Raw genomic sequence first — 5504 nt, forward strand, 5'->3', positions numbered from 1 at the left:
CCGGCTGGGCTTGAACCACGACAACAGAAAAAAGACTTGACAACAAGCCTTAGCAATGTTTAGTTTTTTAGTCTTTTCTGCATGGATGGATAGCTTTCGATAGCAGTCTTAAGTTTATTCAGTTATTGGCCACTTCCAGGAGTGCTCCTGAACTGGGGGTAGATGGGTGCAGTAGTTATTCTAAAGCTATCCCTCTCCTCCCTCCCTCCCTCCCGCAGAGTGAGGTTGGAGATAGGATGGCAGTCACTCTTTGCCAAAATAGAACTATAATCCAGGAAAGCCAACTCACCTGAGTTAACTGAAGTCTGTAATGACCTGCATTTCACAGCGCATCGTATGCCTTTGCCTTCCGTAATCCTGCAGTCTCTGCATGAATGCTGCTCTTAAGGCTCAGTCTCACTCTCTTATAAATGGATTTCTATATGCTTTTAGGCATGTGAGAGACTGAAGGTTTGCAGCTATGGGCTTCTCAGTGTAGTAGCTGGCTGGGTTGTTTTTTTTTTTAAGTACTGCTTCACTGAGTTGTGTATCCTTTCCACAATAAAGGTTTCTCACTAAGGTCAAAGTAGCGCAATCTCTGACTGACTTAAAAACCTAGAACTGCAGGAACTCTCAGTAGCAGGGGAAAAGTCTGATCTAAGAGGGAGCAGAAAGCGTTATTTTTAATCTGAGCTGTGGCCAAGTCGTTGTTTTGCTGTTCTCACACCACTATCTAGCAATCACCGTGATCTGTACATCTCTAGGGGGCTTAGGAGTTACCTGATTTTTAGCAAAACCTGTAAGACATGGGGTAGAGGGTATTTTCAAGCATCTGAAGTAAAGGTTTATAGAGGTCACAGCATTTTACTTTTTTTTTTTTTTTTTTTTTTTTTTTTTTGCTGCTGCTATTGTTAATCTTTAAGTATTTAATAGGGGAGCAAGAAGCTTTTGACTGCTGCTGAAGTCTATTGTCAACTCCTGGGCTTGAGCACAGGCTATGCAGGCTTATGAAATGGCACCTCTCTTTTGTGTCTTCACACCATCCAGGAGGTGCTGTGCAATTAATTCTCCTCAAGGCAGAAGTTGTTCATATAATTAACTTAGCTAAGAGGGACTATTGCATGTGCCATTATTTTTGGAGTAACAGATTAGGGGATGTTTATTCCTTTCCTCTACATGCTGTAGGCTTGCCTACATCCTGGCCCTGGTCCCAGCTATTACTCATTTCCCTAGAGAGAAGGGCTATGTTATGCCGGAAAGATGATAGCCTGAATAAAGTTGAATCCCCCTTGCTGGGAATGCACTGAATCTTGCAGCTGACTGTCCTTTATTAACCCAGCATTTGTCTTGAGAAGTCCTGGTGAGGTCATTAGTCTGGAAGGCCACTAAACTAGAGACCTTAAGCAGAATTGCTTTTCAGGCCAGGAAGGGAGACTGATCATATAGTGAACAGTAGAGCAGTGCAAGCAGAGGCTTGTGTTAACCCTTACAGTATTGTTTCAAGACTGAAATTCCTGTTGCTGCAGCCACTGACTTTTTATTTTCTGTTCAATCTGACTGATGGGAGTTGAAGAGGAAAAGATGAGTTTTAGCCTTCGGTACACAGCCACATACATAGTTCTTACACTCTGGCGGCTGCCTCTGGGTGTACATACATACTGACCTGTTCAGATGACAGAAGGAGAATGAGGGTTCTTCCATGTCCATAGTATTGCAAGTACAGGGCATCTATACATAATCTATCTGTCTGACACCATCACTCAATGCTGTGCCTTTGACTTCTCAGCTGACTTACAACAGGAAAGTTTAAATTGGAAATAAAGACAGTACAGACATGTTGTTTTCCCTGCACAAGCTGAGAGCAGTACAGAGGGAATTTTATTTTCTAAGTGTCAAAGGAAGCAGGAAGAAGTATCAACATGAGGGCTATGGGAAGTGCAGTAAGAACTAAATCTAAATACAAGTTCTGTGTTGGCTACATAAGAACACAGAACTGCACTGATTAATTACAAAAAGAGACACAGGATATTGTTCTTAAAGAAAGAAACCTGCCATTTCTTAGTTTTGAGCTGAACCAGTGATAAAGATGTAAATGGTTTTGGAGTACCCTATCAGTACTAGAGTAGAATACTGATTTGCATGGAAGGGGACCACTGTGGTCCCATAGCACCATCTCAACCCTGACCTGGAGGGAAACTCTGCTTTGCAGAGAGCACGGGGATTCAGTAGCCTTCTGGGCCTAAGTTGAGTTGCTCCTGAGCAGACAGAGCCAGGACACCACTGCAGGAGAGTGGTTGTGATACAAGGTAACACCTGCTCAGAAAACAGACAAAAATATTTAATTCCCTAAGGAGTTCATCTTGGCTGCAGAAGGATCATCTCCACCTTTCTCTGTCAGAGAAAACACCAAGCCAGAATAGCACTCACTTTCTTCATTTAAGTTATAAATCCATAATGAGGGTCTTTACGGTGACAGGATGACAGTGCAAGACCACTGGGATATGTGGAGTTATTTCAGCTAGACTTGCACACGCAGTATGCATGGGACACAGGGCACCTTCTGCTTCTATCTAGTGCCTGATCATCAGGACCAGATCAAACACTTCACTTAAAAGGAGCAAGCACCCACCCAAGGCACCCATCCAAGCCGCTGGTGCTAGGTCGAGCCCATCTAATCCAGATTCTTGCCCTTTGGAGACAGGAGCATTCTTCTGTTCATTATGGTTTCTTAAACTCTGCAATTTTAAGGACAGTCGTGTTTCAATCTATACAACACTACATGTGAGCCTACCTTAAAGGGCAGGCATCTGATTAAGGCTTTCACCTGAAATACTAAAAAAAAAAATTCTTCATGTTAAACAGATCTGGTAACAGCAATACAGCTACTGCATGAACAGAAACTATGTTTCAACCACAGTTCTGGAGTCATTTATTCTGGTAGATCCAAGCATACTATACTGACCTATACAGTGGCACACAAGTAAAACAGTCACCTGAAAAAAAAGCACTCCACTTCCACTAAACACTTGCTAACATACCTTAAGTTCCTAAAGACTCATTTAGTTTATCATATCAGAGCTAAAAAAAAAAAAAGGCTAGTGCCACAGTCTGATGGACACTCAACCCTACTCTTTAGTGTATGAAGTTTATATCAGAGTGACACTGTAGCAGGAAGTTTTGCTCACTAACCCATTCATCCATTAAAAAACCTGCAGTTGGCCAAGTGTCAAGGGACTTGTCTTCATAAAAGTACAAAGAAAAACTCTTACTTCAAGGCTTGCATTATATTAAAAATAGTTTTGCTAGTAGTGGGTCAGCATTTGTTCCAAGTCTTTCAAAGCTCACCTCAACTTGGCATACGACATAGGCAGTCTATCCATTCCTAGTATATGGATGCAGTTTCCACAGAGTTCAGAAGGACCTGTACTGCAGAACAGACATCGTATGAGACCTACTTACTGCTCAGTGAAATATACACCCAAAAGCTACGTGTGATCATATTAATATTTAACATTAAATAGTACAAGTCCTCAAGATCCATCTTTTTTTGTTCTGCAGGCCCTGAATTACAGTCTAGTTCCTTATTTTCATTCCTTCTCTATAGCTCTAAAGACTGCAGAAGTGAAAAAGACTCATCTCCAGCCTTTTTTTCCCTTATCGTTAAAGGCAGACAGACCAGAAGCCAGAGCAGGTGGATAATGGAGGAAAGAAGTGGAAATGCAGAAGTTCATCTTTCATTATACCCTCAGGTTTCTTACTGCATAAAACTGTATTGCACTCATTTCTGTTACAGGGAGATGCTGTCGTGTTGTTAGCAAGGAAGCTAAGCTTTGTATTGAAGTGATTCATCTTGATACAAAGATGGGGGCAGCAAGAGCAAGGAGGAGAGAATTGTTTGGTCATTTTCCATTTTTTTAAGCACCATCTGCTAAACTGGAGATTCAGAAACAGTAAGGGGCAGGAATTCTACCACACAAAGAAACATAGTAGAAGGCTTGAAATAACAATCCTAGTAGAGGGCTTATGTCTGCTCCTGCATCCATCTTGAGAAGTCATTATTAGATACATATGAAGAATTAAATGCCTCCTAATGTACATAATTGTGCAACTAAATCTTGAAAGAGTATATTCTTGTCTGGCTACAGCTAAGGATTAAGAGACCTTGAACTCCACCTGTCATTCATTCCTTAAACATCAACTTCCTTTGGTTTTCTAAGCTGTTGGCCTCAGTTACATCCTGCAGGAAAGCACTTAATTACCAGGTCAAACAAAGCATTTTGTTTTAAGCCATTCTGCCCTGGTGATATAACATTGCTGAGCATCCTTTTTGCCCTGCTCTCAAGAAAGCATCATTAGCTTGCAGCTGACCTCTTACTTGCCCCATCTATTTTGAAGTCCTCTTCCCCCCATTACATTTCCCCTCCTTTCCGTCTGTCTACCTATTGAATGTGTGCTGTATGAAGCCGCTAATTACTTTCAAGAGCTCACAGTTACTCTGAATTAACTAACCAACCAATCAACCAAAGTCATGGTGAGGATGCATCCTAGTTTTATGTAAATGTCTTTTTCCTGGATCTAATCCACTTTAATAAAACCTGACAGTCAGTCTCCCTTGCTGACTGCTGCAGGTATTTATCATATGATTCACAGTGGCACCTGAACTTTCAGTCCACTGCATAGCAAACTATGCAAAGGCAGTTTGTGGCTTTCAAGTAACCCATATTATTTACAGGTAACAGTGGTACCTTTACAGCTAACATCATCATTAGCATCCAGACACTAAATATGTTAATTTACAGCCACACAAAATCGGCCAGAGGACACATTCAAATGGGTGCTTGGCTTGCTACTGCTGTGTAATTTCAGATCGTTGCATGTAGCTGGAGTGCAAGGGAGGGGACAGGTGTTGCACTGCACTGTGGAAACTGGCATCCTCTTCTGAACTAAGCTTATCTTGGGTCATCAGCAAGTTCTGCCACCTCTGTGGATCATCCTCTCCTGGTCTTACAGCATAGCAGAATAGTACAGGCTACAAAGAGAGCTTGGAAGGACAGATTGCAGTGGTATGGATATAGCACCTTGCACATCACGTCACAGTTAAGGATGTACAATTAGGAACCTGTGAGGCCTGAGTTAAATCGCTTGTGGGTGGTGCTTCAAGGATTAACACTGCTTTAATGTGACAGAAGAGCTGATTTGTTTGGGGATAAGAACCCATTCTCTATCACCAAAATAGCACTGCTTATATGAGTGTGTAACACAGCAATACTGCAACAAAAAAACCTGGTAGAGCTAAGCTCCATCATGTTTCTAAGAAGTTCACATGAAATAATAAACCCAGTTCTAACAAAATTAAGTATGTAGTATTTCAGAAAGTTCAGCTTCTTGTCAGTGCTGTGATAAAACAAGACTCAGTTTCTCTCGAGGATACTCGCACTTCCAAGCTCAGTTTTTACATCCCCTAGATCCACACACCCAGATCACTTCAAGGCCATGCTGTTCTGACTTGTGGCAACCCCACTCTT

The sequence above is a fragment of the Nestor notabilis genome, unplaced genomic scaffold (assembly GCF_000696875.1).
Source record: "Nestor notabilis isolate BGI_N333 unplaced genomic scaffold, ASM69687v1 scaffold35345, whole genome shotgun sequence".
Lineage (NCBI taxonomy): Eukaryota > Metazoa > Chordata > Aves > Psittaciformes > Psittacidae > Nestor > Nestor notabilis.